Source organism: Parus major, chromosome 4, assembly GCF_001522545.3.
Source record: "Parus major isolate Abel chromosome 4, Parus_major1.1, whole genome shotgun sequence".
NCBI lineage: Eukaryota > Metazoa > Chordata > Aves > Passeriformes > Paridae > Parus > Parus major.
Window position 1 is genome coordinate 25,716,833 of NC_031771.1, and position 18,013 is coordinate 25,734,845.

The following is an 18,013-nucleotide window of genomic DNA, read 5'->3' on the forward strand; positions in this document are numbered from 1 at the left end:
TCGTGACGAGGGCAAGAAGATGCCAAGAGGAGGATGGTGCCCGACTCTTTTCAGTGGTACCCAGCGACAGAACAAGGAGCAATGGCCATAAACTAAACCACAGAAAGCTCCACCTCCACGCGAGGAAGAACTTCTTTATGTTGAGGGTGGCAGAGCACTGGAACAGGTTGCCCAGGGAGGTCGTGGAGTCTCCCTCTCTGGAGACACTCAAAACCCGCTTGGACACGTCCCTGTATCACCTGCTTTCGGTGACCCTGCCTTGGAGGGGGGCTGGACTAGATGGCCTCCTAATAATTGTGGTTCTGTGAGGTGAGAAGGGCAGTTGCTGTGCGTGGCCGGAAAGTCGGGAGCCCCGGGAGCTGTAGGAACTGTAGGTGCAGCAGATTGTGGCCCTGGTACTGGCTGAGGGCTGGGGGCAGCAGGCTTTTGACCGGCAGCAGTTGTTCACGGCTAGGAGGATGTGTGTCTTGGCCTGAGTTCATTACCGTGGGTTGAAGTACTTAAGAAGTTAATCGTAAGAAGTTATCTACTTGAAACCAGTGAGGTACACACTTACCAGCGCTGAAATGATATGAAAAAGATTGCCACGTTTTAAGTCAACACCTGTGTGGTTTTACTTCTGGTTTTCTTTTTTCCCCCTGTGCCTCAGTTGCCCATATCTAAATAGAAATTATATTACTTCTTCACTTCACATGTTAGATGCAAAACCAAATCATAAATCTTTTAACATATTATTCCATTGTAGTTACTACTAAACAGGCTATAAGGAAGGTAAATTCAGCTTCAGAGCAAGTGAATAAGGGACAGTAAACCAATAAAGTATATGATCACAAATTAGAGCATAAAGACGTAACTAAACAGTGAGTAATCCTATGTTGAGCAATATCTATGCTGACACACTGAGCACTTTCTATGCTCACAGTGAATACAGTATATTGTGCAGGTTGGAAAAAAAGTCGTCACAAAACTGAAAAATATATAATGCATGAATACAAATGATTGTGCATTTTTCAGTGCTTGACTTTACAATCATTGTTTCTTAAGAGAGGCTTTTTTCCACTTCAGCTCTTAGTGTTCAAGTGGTATAATAGTTAGGCTTTGAAGGACATAAAGCTTTATACTGTAAAAAGATGTGAGGCCAGGAATAAAATTGAATGTACAGCAGGACTGTGTAACAGACAAATGAAACCTTCCCCTACAGGTATGTGTTCTCAAAAGCCTCGTGCTTTGGATGACCTCTGCATGGATGGATTGCATGGTAGTCCAAGGAAATACCTTACAAATTTCAGTGCAAGATCAACATGCCTTGTATGTGATCTAGAGCGGATACAAAACTCTTCAGTGGAGCACTGGTGTCACAGGTACATGCTGTTGGTATGTGCATGTGTGAGAGACAGAAGAGACTCTCCCATGTAAAACGAACTGTGTGTTGTTTGTATTCTGGTTCTCTACTGTGAAGCCAAAATGCAGCACCTGTATTCAGCTCCTTAACTCCACTAACCACAAAGAACAACAAGGACCATCCACTTTTCAATTCCTGAATATCTCGTTTTTATACTATGTGTTTAACTGCTGTTTGGCAGAAAGGAAACTTGGTATGATGTAAAACTACTGAGGAAGGAAAAAACAGAAAAAAACCATAGAACATAACAAGTTCAAAGAGCCCTCAAAAACTGGAATAAACCTTCGTTTGTTGCTGCTGATGAAATTGACCAATATTCCAAGCATATAAAATTGAAAATACATTTGGACAAAACTTAGGCCTAAGAAAACCATGCTGAACAGAGTAGCTCCAGCTATTACTAAGAAAACGTTGCCAAAAATATCACATAATACAGTATCGAGCCATCATGAGTGTTTAATATTGACAATCATCAAGAGTTCCTCAGTGATTACTGTGAAAGTCCAATTTAAAAATGGAAGTGCAATTACCAAAATATAGAAATTGATGAAGTCCCTGAAGCAACCACTTGGTCATGTATCAAGCTCTGCCAGCTGAAAATATACATGGGACAGCGACTGTATTTAGGGCTAGAGGAGCCATTCAAAAAATGCCTGTAATTGTTTGAAGATGGATTTCACCAGAAATTAAGAGATCCAACTGAGATAAAATTAATATGTGGATACAACATTCAGGTAGCAATAACCAACATATTACTGTAAACAGTACTGGAAACAATTCCCAATCAGTACTCCTGGAAACAAGAAAATTTCACAACATTTAAACAAAATTAAAATGTGAGTCAGCATTCAATGAAATATATGAATCATATTTCTGATTTTTTTTCAAAAAATATACAGTAATGCTCAGTTTCCCTAAAAGAAGGTTGTTTCCTAGTAGATAGAATTCTTCAGGATAATTATCTGTAGGCAAGATCACACTGCCAGTGTACTGGTAATGGAACAGTTTGGGTTGGAAGGGGGCTTAAAAATCAGCCGATTCCAACCCAGCTGCCAAGGGCAAGGATGCCTTTGCTCCCCTGGACCAGATTATTCAGAGCCTCATCCAGCCTGGCCTTGAACACTTCCAGAGATGGAAGCATTGAGCATTCCAGAGATAGAGCATTCACAGCCTCTCTGGACAACCTGTTGTGGTGCCTCACCACCCTCTCATAAAATAATTTCTTTCTAGTATCTAATTGAAATCCACCTTCTTTTAGCTTAAAGCCATTTCCCCTTGTCCTATTGCTATGTCCCCATGTTAAAAGTCCTTCTCCCTTCTTTCTTTATGCCTCTTTAGAGTACTGGAAGGCCACAATGAGGTCTCCCCTCACTCAAAGTCTGCTCTTTGTCAGGGTGAACAACCCTTTCAGGGCTTTTGTCTGCCCTTTATAAGGGTGTTTCAGCCTTCAGGTTATGTTTGTGGCCTTCCTCTGGACTCTCTCTAACAAGTCCATGTCTTTCTTTTGCTGAGGACCCCAGAGCCAGATGCAGCACTCCGGGTGGCATCTCACCTAAGCAAGGTATTGGGGGAGAATCACCTTCCTCAACCTGTTGGTCATTTGTCTTTTGATGCATCCCAGAATATGGTTGGGATTCTGAGTTGCAAGCACACGTTGCTGAGACATGTCAGGCTTCTCATCCTCTAACACTCCCAAGTCCTCCCAAGGGGTAGTCTTGATCCATTCCGTTCCCTGTCCATGCTGTACTTGCACTTGGGATTGTCCCAACACAGGAGTGGGACCTCCCATTGGGCCTTGTTGAACTTCAGGAGATTTGCACAGGCCCACCTCCTAAGTCTCTCCAGGTCCCTCTGGATGGCATACTTGTTCTCCAGCTTGTCAACCATACTGCAGAACTTGGTGTCGTTGCTAAACTCACTGGGTGCTCTCAATGCCACTGTCCACAACAGTGATGTTAAACAGCACGAGTCCCAATTTGGACCCCTGAGGAGCACCACAAGCATCCAAGCTTGGAATTGGTTTTTAGGTTTTAAATGCCTCAATTTCTTGCAAGTAATTCTTTCATAGTGAGTGCTTGCCAGATGCATTCATCCATGCTCTGTCTGTGAGCTTTGACTCACTTGTAGTTTATGTTGGTATTTTCAAGTGATAAACAGCTTTAGGGTTTCTTTGTCAAATGCCACACATCACTGGCTTGATACCTGATAAAGGTGTGTAAATAATAGAGGTACCTAGGAAGGGAGGTAGGCTTTAACAAGTCTGCAGGAGGTAGATTGAGCAGCAATGGCAGATCTACCTTAGCAGTCTTGGACCGGATCCTGATACAGCCCTTTATCTGGGTAAGCAGTTTCTGCAGGGAGGAGAGAGCTGTGCTTTTGAGTCTTTAGACAAGCAACAAAACCAGCTGTTGAAATAATCAAAAGAGCCACAGTTGCTGGCAAGTCTAATAATAACCTAGGCCAGACAGTAATCCGTGATCATTTGGCTCAGATCAGAATATACACACACACAGAGACTTTTGCTGCTTGCTTGATGGGCCCAAGGGAAGAAGGAAACAAAGAGAATGAATTGGACCAAATGATTTGAAGTGCAGAAGGAATTAAAGCCATGTGGGAAATTCTCTTCGGAAAGTCAAGGAATCAAGCTCCTCTTTTACTTTTCAGCAAATAAACCAATAGAAATTACAAATAGAAACAAAATGGGAAGAAAAGGTACATGTAGATGCAAGTTGCAGAAGTTGAATTTAAAAAAAAGAACTGGAAAAGAAGGAAAACACTTGCTGTAGTCTAAGGTGGTTGAGAGGAAAGCATCAGCATGTGGCATATGTTACTCTAAGGCCTTTCATGAAGTACAATGTTTTTGTGTCTTACAGTCAGGATAAAGGAAAAATAATTGCATTCTTCTACTTCAGTGAGAATCTCTGCTCCATACATGTGCGTAGGAATAAAAGGCTTTTGTATATTTTCGTAGCTACAATTCTCCAAGAAAAAGAACTTTATTGTCTCAAATAATCTGCAATTTGATTATTAAGATCTGGAAATTTCTCACTGAAATTTTACTTTATCATATGCATCTTTGCTGTAATGTACATACTTGTAATTTCACAATGGTAGAGTAAAAGAAGGAAATAACTGGGTAAATGGATCTTTGTACTCTCTGCTGAATGCTTACAATTAGTTGCTTTGGCAGTTATTGTTTTATAAGTATTTTGTTCTGATTTGCATCTTTGGAATTGCCACTTCGTTTGGCCCTGCAAAAAGACACTGTTTTTCAACAAAAAATGTCAGTTCTATAGAACTGCTTAATTGAAGTTGCCCGTGTAGCCTCAATGTCTATTTAGGTTCTGCAAAGCAGCTGAAGCCTGCAATGAATGTATCAGTGTTTGGCTGAGATACAGGAGCCTCAGACCACAAAAGAATGCAGACAAAGGATTTTTAAAAAATGCAAAGGATGAAAAAGAGTATTTTCAAAGGGGAAAATGTAACCTTTGGACTCGACAACATTATTTTTGTTCTGAGTAAAAATAGCAAGGTTCTCATTCAATAGGCAAATGACGTTAGCAATACAGCCAGTATAGGAAGCTGACATTGGTGTGGGCCAAGATCTGATAATTTGATCTCCATTTGTGTTCAGCTGATCCAATGAGTTCTAGTGTAGCTGGAGAATGACATATCAGAAGCCTGCAGGCTTCCTGAAACATCTCCAGCTAAATGCAGGTTCTCCTTGCGTTTTTACAACTACTTGTGGCTCCTAGCATATCAGCATGATGGCAGTCTAAAGGTAAGTGGTTTTGTGATGAATGAAGATAATTAAAATAGAAGAGCATTGGTTTCCTTGAATAAGGATCTTTCTTACTGAAACCCTGGAAAATCACTTGATGCAAAACTAGGAATTTTGAGACTGCTCTCAAAAAATGGGAAAGATTTCTCTGCATGAAAGCCGAAAATCAAATAATTTCAAAAGACCAAAACTTGGAAGTCAAGGGGGGAAAACCTGTTCAGACAGAGATTCTTACAGTTTTAAGTTTTTAATACTACTTTTACAAATACTTTTTTTTTACTTTCGCTGCTTTCCTAATTTGTGGGCTAAAAGCACCCTTTCCTGTCCTGTTAACAAACATCTTTCTAAAGTATAATTCTCCCTTATTATTTTTATAATTCATGGGGTAATAAATAAATTTGTTTCTACTGCCTTCATGATTAGAGAGACTAAGAAAAAGAAGTAGAAAAAAGTGAGAAAATATGGATGGGAAAAGAGCTGGTTCAGAAGTCAATACTTCTTAGAATGAGAGCCTGTGAAAGCCAAATTGATTAATAGTTTGAGTGCTGAAGTATGCTCATGTTTGCTCTATAACCACAGAGTTATCAGAGGACAAAGTTGATGTTGTGCTAAGCAAGCTGACATGATGTAAGAAGTATTACCACACTGGACACACGTGAGTCTAATGCCTAAGAATATACAATGCTAGCCCCAGGAGAGAATCCAGCAGCTTTCCTGCTGCAGCTTGCACTTCAGTGCAAAGAGCTGACAAGGAAAAAACTTAAAGGAGAGAGCAAACAGAGTCCTAAAAAAAATTTCATAAGGTGAAATGGGGTCATAAATCTGTCATTTGCAGTAAATTTCGGAGTTTTTTGCAGTAATTTGTCATTTGAGGTAAATTTAGGAGTTTCTAACAGTACTGAAATGGGCTAAATGTATGAGTAGCTATGATTTTTGTTTCCTTCTATTCTTCTGTCATTAAATGTATTTAAAATGACTTTCACTGGAAATATGTATATATATATCTCTACCATACAGGTAGAGAATCTTTGCAGTTCAATACAAAAACTTACAGTCTCCTGGTTTTGGTTGTTTATTTGGAGGTATGTGTGTTTAGTTGGTTGGGTTGAGGTTTTTCTCCCCTCCACAGTACCACCTATGAGCACTTAGGTATTCTCTCATATTTTTCTTGTGCTGAACACTGACAGAATTCACACTTAACAGAAGTGTTCACAAAGCGACATTAATATACAGCAACAGAATAACTTTGTAATTAAATATTTGTATGATAATTACTAATTCAGTGCTCAGGTGTTTAATATTAATGAGGTTGTAAAAGTCTAGATGCATTAATGTGTGTTTACTAATGAAAAACCACTTGTCTAATGTGGAAGTTTTAAAACAATTCAAAATACGCTATGACAAATAGAATATTATGAATAAAAATAAATTAAATATTATGAATTAAAAATAAATTACTTTGATCTGTTCCAGACACTATGTTTCATTCATTCATTCAACAATGTCTTAGGACAATTTTGTTTTATTAAAAACTGAGTAAAAAACCAGTTTGACAGGTTTGATTGAGTATTTGGCTAGGACCCCTGACAAATTGTAGATGACACATGCTTTTTTTAAGCCAGACAGCCAAACATGATGTAAGATATAATAGTGTTTATTTTTCAATTTCTTTGGTAAGAAGGAAGGACCTGCATACCTTGGTAGCAATTAAAGGGAAAAGAAAAATAATCCCACAAGATAGTGTCACTCCTGTCTTTTTCAATTTTACACCACAACTCTTATTCTTATCACCAAATGTCACCAGAGGAATAAATGATGACAAGAATCCTCATCATCAGGGCCTCCATAGTAGCTTTAAAGAGGCTTAAGACTTGACATCAACTAAAGGGTTTATGTGTTTCACACTCACGCTTGCAAGAATCTATTTTGCTAGGCTTTTAGGGGTGCTTCACTCCAGTTATTAAAAAAACTGTCGTTTCTGAGCTGGCATCTCCCAAAGGCATATCCATACTATTTAGAAAGATGAAAAACTGAGCTCCAGAACTATTCCTTCTTCTGACTCCCAGAAGCAGTTTCATGTTATTCATACATTGCTACAAAGCAGTTTGGTGTTTTTAGTACCAATGACCTCTTGCTAAGTTCTTCAATGTTGAGTTTTCTTAGCAGTATAGCAAGAAAGGAAGCCTATTCCTGTTTTTTACTATCTCCTAATTACTTTGTCTATACATACACACATTCATTGGATTCAGTGATTTTTTTTCTATGTTCACCAAGTATATAGGATTGCATCATTCAAAAGAAAAGGGTTCATATGATTAAAAAAATACAAAGCTAAAGTTTATAATGTGATAAGAAGAACAGTAACCAAATTTCCTTGTTTAGTCATGGAAGTGGATGGTGCCAGACTCTTTTCAGTGGTACCCAGCAACAGAACAAGGAGCAATGGCCATAAATTAAAACACAAGAATTCCACCTCCACGTGAGGAAGAACTTCTTTATGCTGAGGGTGGCAGAGCACTGGAACAGGCTGCCCAGGGAGGCCATGGAGTCTCCCTCTCTGGAGACACTCAAAACCCACCTGGAAATGTTCCTGTGTCATCTGTTGTAGGTGACCCTAGGGCGTCAGGACTAGATGATGTCCAGAAGTCTCTCCTAATCCTTCTGTGATTCAGTGAAGTGAAATCCAAATATCTGCCAAATGTCTGGAGCTCTCAGTAAGGTCTGGATTGACGAAGCAGCAATTTTGCAAGATGCTGTTGGCAAAACCCTGACAAGGAAGGAAAATTTCTCACAGCAAACTCACACCTTGAATCAGAGCTTCACAGTAGCTGGTTTCTGGATGAGACCTGTATACAACAGAAAACTGAAGCAACTTGGATTTTCCCTAAGACATCATTTTCAAACCTTTTTAACTTCCCTTACATCTTCTTTTCTGTGGCATTTTACATCTCTCTTACTCTTCCCCAATGTGCATATATTGTAATTCCTCTAGTCTGTCCCAAACCTCTGTTTTCCTCAGCTACAGCTACTCATACTGTTTATTCTTCACAATGTTTATTCTTTAACCATAAAGAAAATGCACTCTTTCCTCACAGAAAAACAGCTTATACAGTCCAAATCTTACAGGTGCTTGTTGCAATTTCAGTAGCTCAAGGGAAATGAGGGTGAGGGGTTTGGACCACAAGCCCTACAAAGAACGACTGAGGGAGCTGGGGTTGTTTAGCCTGGAGTAAAGGAGACTCACAGGTGACCTTATCACTCTCTACAACTCCCTGAAAGGTGATTATGGTCAGGTGGGGCTTGGTCTCTTTCACCAGGCAGCAACTGACAGAACGAGAGGACACAGTCTCAAGCTGTGTCAAGGGAAATATAAGTTGGATATTAGGAAAAAAATTTTACCAAGAGTGATAAAGTACTGGAATGGTCTGCCCCGGGAGGTGGTGAAGCCACCATCCCTGGATGTGTTTAAGAAAAGACTGGATGTGGCACTTGGTGCATTGATCTAGTTGGGGTGTTAGGGCTGGGTTGGACTCAATGATCTTGAAGGTCTCTTCCAACCTAGTCATTCTGTGAATTCTGTGAAATGCCACATTCTTCAAGGGGCTGCTGAGCAGAAAGCATTAGGTGTGGAATGCATGAAAGGCAGAGAAAAGCCTGAGAAGAATTTCTTGGGGTTTTGTACCATGGAAGGAGGCATTGGCTATTCCTCTCTCCAAAAAAGGCCTCACTCCAATTTACATGGGGTTTTTCTTCTTTCTAAGGTCAGGAAATGTTATCCAGGAATTAGTAGGGCAAAATGAATTCCAGACACATTCACCTGTGCTTTCTGCACTCTTTATGGTTGTTCCCATTGACTAACTAGATTGTCTTTATTGACAAAATACCCTAAATACTTATCTCAGGATAACTTTATCAATTCAGGAACTGCTTCACAGAAAAAAATCTTTTATGTCTACTGTGAACTCCCCTCCTCCCAATGCTGTCTAAACGCCAGAAGTTGTTTAAAGGATCTCTACAGTGTTCAATTCCCGATCAGTAAGAGTTCAATGGTCTGGAAAATAAGGAAGAGAGTGTCAGAAGGAGTTTCTGGGATGCTTTTACAAAAGCCATGTGTTCAGCACTGTGCAGGAGCCAGAAACAACCTATCAGTCCTGAAGCAGCTTTTTCAGACACAACTTTATTCCACAAAACCTTCAGGATTCTAACAAAGCCTTTGTATTCTGAAAGTCTGTGATGTGGTCATGCCCCAAATTTGTACCTGGACAAACAATTTCAGACTTCCTTCAAGATGAGAGAAAACAAGTGACATGTTCTGATTGAACTGAACATATAATTAAAACAGAGTTTTTGATTTAGAATTCATCTATGAAATCTACACAGACCACTCTCTTGCTCAGTTTGGAGGGATGCATATAAAGAAGGTAGATTTGAGTTATTCTCTTGTCTGTATTTTATCTGTGCAACAACATATGGAATTTTCTACTGTTGATAGCTCTGGCATACACAATTACTATTGGCAAAGCAATGATATAAAACTGAGAAAGGAATGCAAAAATTTGCAAAAGCATAATATAAAAGATGCAGATAAAACCTTGGTCCCATCTCACACAATTGCAGTAAATACAACCTTCCAAAGGGATTAATATGGGTTTATCATCCAGTCCCAGGGCAAAACATAGGAAATGTCCAAGGCAAAAAGAAAAAACATATTGAGGACTTTTGAAGTAAACTGTGTCTCGTTTTACTCTGGTGCTTACACTGGCTGAATGTTGATATACTGCTGCAGCACTAGGGCTCATCCATCTTTGGATTAACACTAAAGAAAATGCCTTAGTTTGACAGTTGTAAGTGAGCCTTGTGCTTTTTCTTTTTTATTCACAGCTGGTTAGGTGTACAGGTCACGTTCCAGCCTCATTAGCGAATGGTAGGAACTGAAGTCTAGTTATTAATTCTCCAACTTGCAAGTTGTTAGCAACTGAAGCCAAATAATATTGACATAATGTTGGCTGAACCAAGGATTTCTGAAACTAGTAGGATCTTTATTTTTGTTTCTTGATGAAAAATATCTTGTTGGAAAAAGTGTGACTGCTTAGCACTGTACAGGTTCACATATGCCAACATTATAAATGGTATGTTAAAAACAGGAAACGTTATATGCCTGAATGTTTCTATTCTGAGTCTTTTTTTGGAATTTGTTCAATGCTTCTGAAAATTTACTGGCCTGATTACACTTCCTGTTCTCCCTGGGAAGTGAACTTTTTCATGAGTGCAAAGGTTCTTATTAGCTTAAAATACGAAAATATCTTGCTTTTGCAAGATGTAATCTTTGTCTTAGATACTCTGAAATACTTTGACATTCTTAGTCTTCTACCAGCAGAAGTATTATAGTCATTCTGCATCATTACTTGGTCAAGACTTTCAGGGAACAACTATGAATTTTCATATTTTCCTAATGTATGGCAAAATATATATTTGAAGAGGGCATGAGTGATGGAAATCATCACTCTAATGTGCTCATGCTCACAATACCCTGGCATGTTAATTAAATTAACTGAAGCTTAATTCAATTAATAAGCTTTTTTCATCCTTCTAATTACAATAGCATGATTTTTATTTGTGTCTTTTGCATCTCTTTGTGTACACGTAGTCATTCTTGTTTCTGTCAGTAATGAAGACATAATTTATAGAAATAAGCTAAGATTGACTTTTGTCTCTAGTAATGCAACTAAAGCCCAGATCTAAATGAAATAAAACATTATGTTTCATGACAGGACAGCATCTGTTTTCTCCTGTAGTTACTACTAAAATGTAAAGGGAATTTTGTATCCTATTCTCCCAATCTCTTCATTATCTTATGAATGCTATTCATATGTATTTTCTTTTTTTAATCCTAAAATTTGACTGCTCCTTATCAAAAGTCTGTAAAATTAGCATTGTGGCTTACCTTTCAATTCTTGGAAAATCCAGTGAAATGAATCTCTGGCTATTTGTGGGTACACATGTTGCTTTTCTTGTTGTGACTGTACTCTGAACTGTTGAGTTGAAGGAATATTGAAATGTCAGCATGCTTCTTGGCTATAAATAAAGAACAGGCACATAGAATGAGTGGTGTCAAGAAGGGAATGACAAATCATGTTCAGATATAACCCTATATTTCTTGTGTATGGCCCCCTTACAGCTCTATCCAATATTGATATACAATTTCTGCAGTGTAATCCAAATCACATTCAAAGGATGATCAATTTTTATTACCATTCATCTTTGTCAGGATCACATGAACAGCACATGTAACTGAACTCTGCAAGAAGCAACCTTTTTCTGTGCAAAGTGATATCAGAATACAAACACCCAAGAAGAAACAAGAAAAACAAAAGATCAGAGCACTCCTAAGAAAGAAAACCAAAGAGATTCTATTGAACAAAGTAAAAACCTTTAAAAATTATGTCTATTGGATTTCATTTTTGATTTTTCCAATGTCTTGTTTCCAGAATCCTGTAAAATGAATTCTTTTATATTGAAAATATTCATTGAAAGGCCTCCCAGTTGTCATAGTTCCTCTGTCTGGCTAATACACACATGCATTTTGAGAGCTTATTTCAAGAAGGAAATTCTGAGGCTAGCAGAAGTATTACTTTCATTAAAGGCTAGAGAGAAATCAGGAGAAATGGTAGAATCAGAAATGAGGATTCAGGAAAAATTATAAAATCATAAACTATCTAGCTGAACTGTCTTGTATAATCAGTGAAGGGCTATGACATGATCACAATGAGGAAAAGCAGTTTTAAGGAACAATGAGTTGGAAGGGAGAGAGACAGAAAGCAAGGGGTGGCAGTAGAAAAGTGAGGATCAGAGCAAACTATATAAAGCTGTACATTTTAGTTTATTTCTGGCTTCTAAATGCCCCAAGCATCTCCTGATCATTCACATGTTAATTCAGGAAATTAAAATAATGAAAAAAACACACCGAAATGCTACTTCACAGAAATTCTGGCCTTATATTTGATATCATAGTTCTCTGTGCCACCAACTATATATTTGAATAATTGCTTACTTTTCTCCTGGTTACATTACCTTTTTTTGTTGTCTACAATAAAAAGTTGTGTTTGTGTATTTGTTCTTTGTATAATAAATATTCTTGCACATTTATGATGAACCCACATGGTCCACAATAACCCAGACTCTGATCTCAAGAAGCTCTGTGTAGGTTTTACCACAGCCTCCAGCTTCATGTTTTCTCCATTTCTCCTGTTGCTCTTGGGAGCAAGTTCAGTGATGAACTGGCACAGCGACAACAGGAATGTATCAGCACAGTGCTTCCAGGTGAGTGAGCCTCACTGAAATACTTTAGGGAATTGCAATAATATTGAAGTAATTCTTCTGCACTTTAAATATCTTCAACTTTTTAAATGAGCACTTTATGCTCATTATGATAGCTGGAGTGTTCTGCAATGGGAGGAGGTATAAGGAATAGAAAGGCTGTTTATCCAAAGGCCTCATGGAAAACAAGAGCTGTCAGACCCAGAATCTCAGCACCAGTGGGAAGCCAGTGCAGACTGCTGAGCAACCCAGAATCTGAGGAGTACAAAAGATGGTTTAAAGGCAGTCTTGCTTATCCTCCCTAAGGCTGTGAATTCAGTTCTCCTACATATGCAGTGTAAAATTTCTCTGTAGCCCTGCTGTATTGTTTACTTAATTTGTCAGGATCTTTTCTACATCAGAATTGGGTTTCCTCACTTGAAAAAACAGTATAAATAGGAATGCTTTCTCTGTGTTGTAAACAGGCACAGGAGCTTGGCACAGGTATTTCTGTACATGTATTTTAATCTTGTCAGCAAAAGAGGACTCGTACTCCAAAGAGTTACAATTAGTCTTTCTAAAAACTTCAGCTGTTTTTGGGTCAGGCATGTGAATCCTCATATTATCCACAAAACATATACAATGTTGAAGTAACTCAATGGAAAACTACTGGTATTTTCCAGACCTGCAGATTGATTTGTTGTGATCACAGGTGTGGGGCAAAAGGGCCATTCTATTTCAGTCCTTTGCCTCTCTTCTAGCAAACAACAGGGCTGGCAATTTCTGCCAGCTATGGGAAATTCTGTGATATGAATATTTATCCATTGGGATGTGAAATGAGGGTAATAAAGGGTGGTGCTTCAAAAAGCTGTATTTTGAACAGAAAGAGAAAAAAAAACCCACATAATTTTGTAGCAATTTTTAAAATATAAGTCTGAGGAAAAGTCCAACCAGTTTCTTGAAGCTGGCACTGGCTAGCTTTTTGAGCTTTATATTTAATATACTGCTCACAGAATTTATCACATCCAATTCTTTTATGACAGCCAGTATAACTTCATGTTTGTGTGTGATTGAGAGCTATATCAAAATGTGTTTCTGAAGTGTTGCATTGTATTGAGCCATTTTTCTCTTTATACTTCAATAAATTTACTACTCTGTGTACAGTGTCCCCAAAATAACTTTTATAAATAATAGTATAGGAGATTCACCACTGCCTGCAAGTTGTGCTAGACTCTATGTATATTGAGGATAAGAGTTTTGCAGTCAAGCCAAAAGGAAAAGAAATGGTAGCCTTGTAGACGTAGCATGAAAAGAAATAGTACAAACAGTACAGATAATTAAACAAAGCAGAAAAATCAGGGCTGAATATTATTTCAATGCAAAACTTGATCTGAGGTGAGAGACAGAGAGCAGAGCATTGGGCAGCTCAAGGGGATACTACCTTCGGTATCTCTTAGGGTTGTGTTCTTGATTGGATTGGACAGTGACTTCCACTGTTTTGCAAGGGTGGTAGCAGGTGTCCAGCAGGCTCATTTTAATCTGCTCATCCCCACTAAAACAGAGTATTAGTGAGAAGGAAGTGCTGTGAGGAACTATGTCCAGTGAAATAAAGTGAGCTAGAGTAGCTGAGCTGAAGAATTTATTAGTGTGATTATTCTGACACTTCAAACTCATACTGGACAGTTTAGATTGGACAGTTTAGCACTGTTCCTACATGAAATAGCTTATTATACAAACAAATATGTAAAAAACCCCAACAAAACCCTAAGCAACAACACCAAAAAGCAAACAAATAAACAAACAAACAAATGAGAAAAAAGACAAGAAGAAGGAAATATAATGGATGAGGAAATTGAAATACAGAAAAGTGACACAGCATTTCACCAGGAATGGGAGAAGCAGGTAATTAACTCAGCCTCCCCAGGGCTCTACCCCTTACTAGTTCGATGATGCTACCCAACAGCTTTAGTGGCAAAGGTCAGGAAGACTGGGAAATCTACTTTTGCATCCTCTAGGCACTTTCTGTGTTGCCTCAACAAGATTTGGGATACAACTAAATCACCTGGACACTGTGATAAGATAAATACACTGAATCTGTTTAACTGACTAATTTCTAGTAAACAGAACAAGAGAAAAAAAATGTAAGGTAAAAGCTGTTATTTATGTTTTCATGTCTTGACAATAATGTTAACTTGGTTTTACAGGCCCTTTCTCCTTTGATTAATTTTGATGCACTGGGAAGACAAAGTCCCTTTCTAAGACATTTTTACATTTTCAAAATATTGAGGGCATATTATTTTGTTTTAAAAAAACATACCAGCGTGGGCCACCTATGGTCTCAGAAGCAGAGCCAAACCAGACAGGTGAAAAGTATGCAATTAAAAACAGGTTTGTTATGTGATGCCATTGTAAAACCATAGCAACTGGCATTCTGAGAATAGGCATGGCTCATATTTGGAATTTTGAAGAATAAATAATCTTCTATAGAGTCCTGTTGCAGCCCTATTGCAGCCATATCTGGAATACAGTGCAATGGCATTTCCAACCATTTAGGAATAATGCAGGAGAAAAATTATGGTAATTGGTGACAAAGTTTTCCAAAAGTTTCAGGGGTAAAGATACAATGCTTTGTGCAAGATGGACATTTTTAGGAGCTCCATGTGAAGGGAATAGTTCAGTTTATTACAGCAGCTCAAAAACAGTGTTGACAGTGTTACAGGACCAGGTTTGGTTTGCAGTTCAATTCACCTTCATGAACCAACAGTTAAATTAATTATTGCAAATGATAGTTAACCTGGCTTTTGCTAGCTTTGTGTCTCTGCATATGTATTTTGATGTGCATCTGCCTGACAGAGTGCCAACAGAAAATGTGTTGATATTTTTCCACTGTCTACTGCTCTAATTCTCACTCTTTAGCCTGGCTGGTAGATTTGAGCATTTCAGCTGCATGTGTTAAGTGTTAGAGACTGCAGCACTGCAGCACTTTGTAGATTTTTATGTGGCACCAATGGTAGCTGGGGACCTTGGTGCTTCTGCTGCAACAAATAAACTACAGAGAGAGATCTTGTGCTGCCTGCATCGTGCTTCAGGCAAACTCACTCTCTTTTGCATTCCAGCCTCTAGCTATTTGGTCAATATCCCTGTTCTTTGAAAATGCTTTAATTATCTTTCAATATTGTCACTTGGACCGTCAGCATATGGTTTTAAGTCACACCACTTATGTTGCTCTTGCTTGCACTGACTGCTGTAGAAATACTTTAGAAAATGAAGTAATCTTGTATCTCCTTTTATACTCATGTATTTCCTATATCTATTATGTTTCTTGTCCAACTTTTTCCTGAGCTCCTAATTTTTATATATATATATTTTATCTTCCCTTATTTCTTAATCTCCTATTCATAGCAAAATTTTCTTGTAATATTCCCAAATGGGGGCAGTGAGAGCCTCTTAATATATATAACAGTTTGGATTGTTAGGACATAGGCACTATTACCTTCTTGGCAGATCTAATTAGCACTTTTAACAGCTGGCTCTGTTTAGAAACCAAAGTTGCATTATGGCTGAAGATCCTGGAAAATATTATTCTAAGAAGATTTTTCCATTCTTATAATATTATCCTACATTAACAAAATATATTAAAATGCTGAAGAGAGTGTCTGGAACAATGTTACTAACATGGGCAAAGGTCAGCACCTGTTTTAGTTTAAATCAATGAAAATTGTACAATGGATTTTTATTTTAGTAAGAGCAAGCTGTTTAATTTTTAACAAGCCTTCTTCCTGTCTGCCCTCCAGCAAATCTAGGTGTGCGTACAGGAGAATATTCAAAGCAAAACACATATTAAAACTTCTGAGCTGCTTTTCCATCTACTGGGCTTCTCTGGCCAATAGGACCTCTTTTATTCATTCACATGAATGAATTTGCTTTGGGCTCAATTTTTCAGGTCACTTTCAAACAGTAGGTATTATTTATACAGAAAATAGTATAATTTTGAAGCCCTTACAATATTTTAGGTAGAAACTGATGGTCACCAATAAGCTGTAGCCAGGGACTCTGTTCTTTAGAAGTTAACATCTCCAAGAAATTAGATCTCCATCAACCTTGGAGTTTTCCTCTTAACTTGGGTGTGCTAAAAATGAAGGCAGGAACACATCTCAAGTTTGCTTTTGTTCCACTTTCTGAATGGAAACATGAAAAATTGCCTAAGGATGGGGAATAATAGTACACACACATATAGAGTGCCACTCCCGCTCTCCTAAACATGACTTTTGGCTATGAAAGGTCTTGACTCTATAAGGACTCAAGTAAAGGTGCTTACAGGCAGACAAATCTACAGCTTTCTAACGGTACTCTAGAAGGTAGATCTGGTAAATTTCAATCCTTTCAATTTTCAGATGCAGATATGAAAACACTGACTTATATAATAAGTTACTAGGCAGCATATTCTAACCTTGTGTAAGTGAAAACACTCTTAAGAAAAGTTTAATGCCCCTTTAACCCGTTTATAAACCACTGTGTATGGCTACACAGAAATGTCTACTCTTAAAACACTTGATTCACTTTGTGACTTAGTTATTGCACAGACTCAAAATCATCAAAACTTCACACTTACAAAGGATACCAGGCTTGAGTGTCTAAGTGTTTACATGATTTCCTGGACAGAATATTTTGAAAGCATTATCTTTTTGCTTTCCTTTGAAAATCCAACTCAAATTAACATTATTTTAGACAAGCCTGGACAAGCAGGGTCCACGTTAGTGCACTACAGTATGTGCATTATTAATGATCAAAAAATTTGGTGTAATGTATTTGAGATGGTAGATGCCTAAACATGATATGGTAGATATTTCCTTCATCCCCTTTTAAGGTATTCATACTCGAGTTGTAGGACATGAAATCCAGATGTTCTCTCACTCATTCCCAGAAATTCCAGTACAACTTGCTCCAGTGGAACTAAAGCTGTAGTTTATGTGCACGGCCATAGAGTGGCAGCCTAGTAACAACAAAAAAAATGCACTTGAAGTTGCAAGAAGTGGGTATTTCCTAACGGTTTAACATTTCAGAGGGGTTTCTAAACACTAGAGAGAAAAATGCAGGAGGTATGACTGCTTCCTGGAGGGGGGAGTAGTGGGGAAGGGGAGGGGGAAATCTGGCCTTGATGAAAACTCAATACTAAGGGGTGGGAGGGGAAAGAGGCTGAAAATTGGATAGCAAAGGGGGTCAAATTACCTGCCTGTATAAGCAAAGCTGATCAAAGAGTAAGAAATGAGGTATTTGATTTAGGTCTTAAAAATCAAATGCTTTTTCTTCCCTTTGGTTAACCGGTAGTTAAGCACTTCCATAATCTGTGGAAACTAGTGGACAAGCTAGCATTAACGCAAGCTAATTTTTAGTTAAGCAGTTTCACAGACTTTTCATTGAAAAAAATACAGCTCGAAAAGCCTCTGAATGTTCACCCAGCATTGCAAATCCAAAATGTCAAAGAACAGTATTTCATTGTTCTGTTGTTTGCCATAGAGTTTTATGTGTGAAAT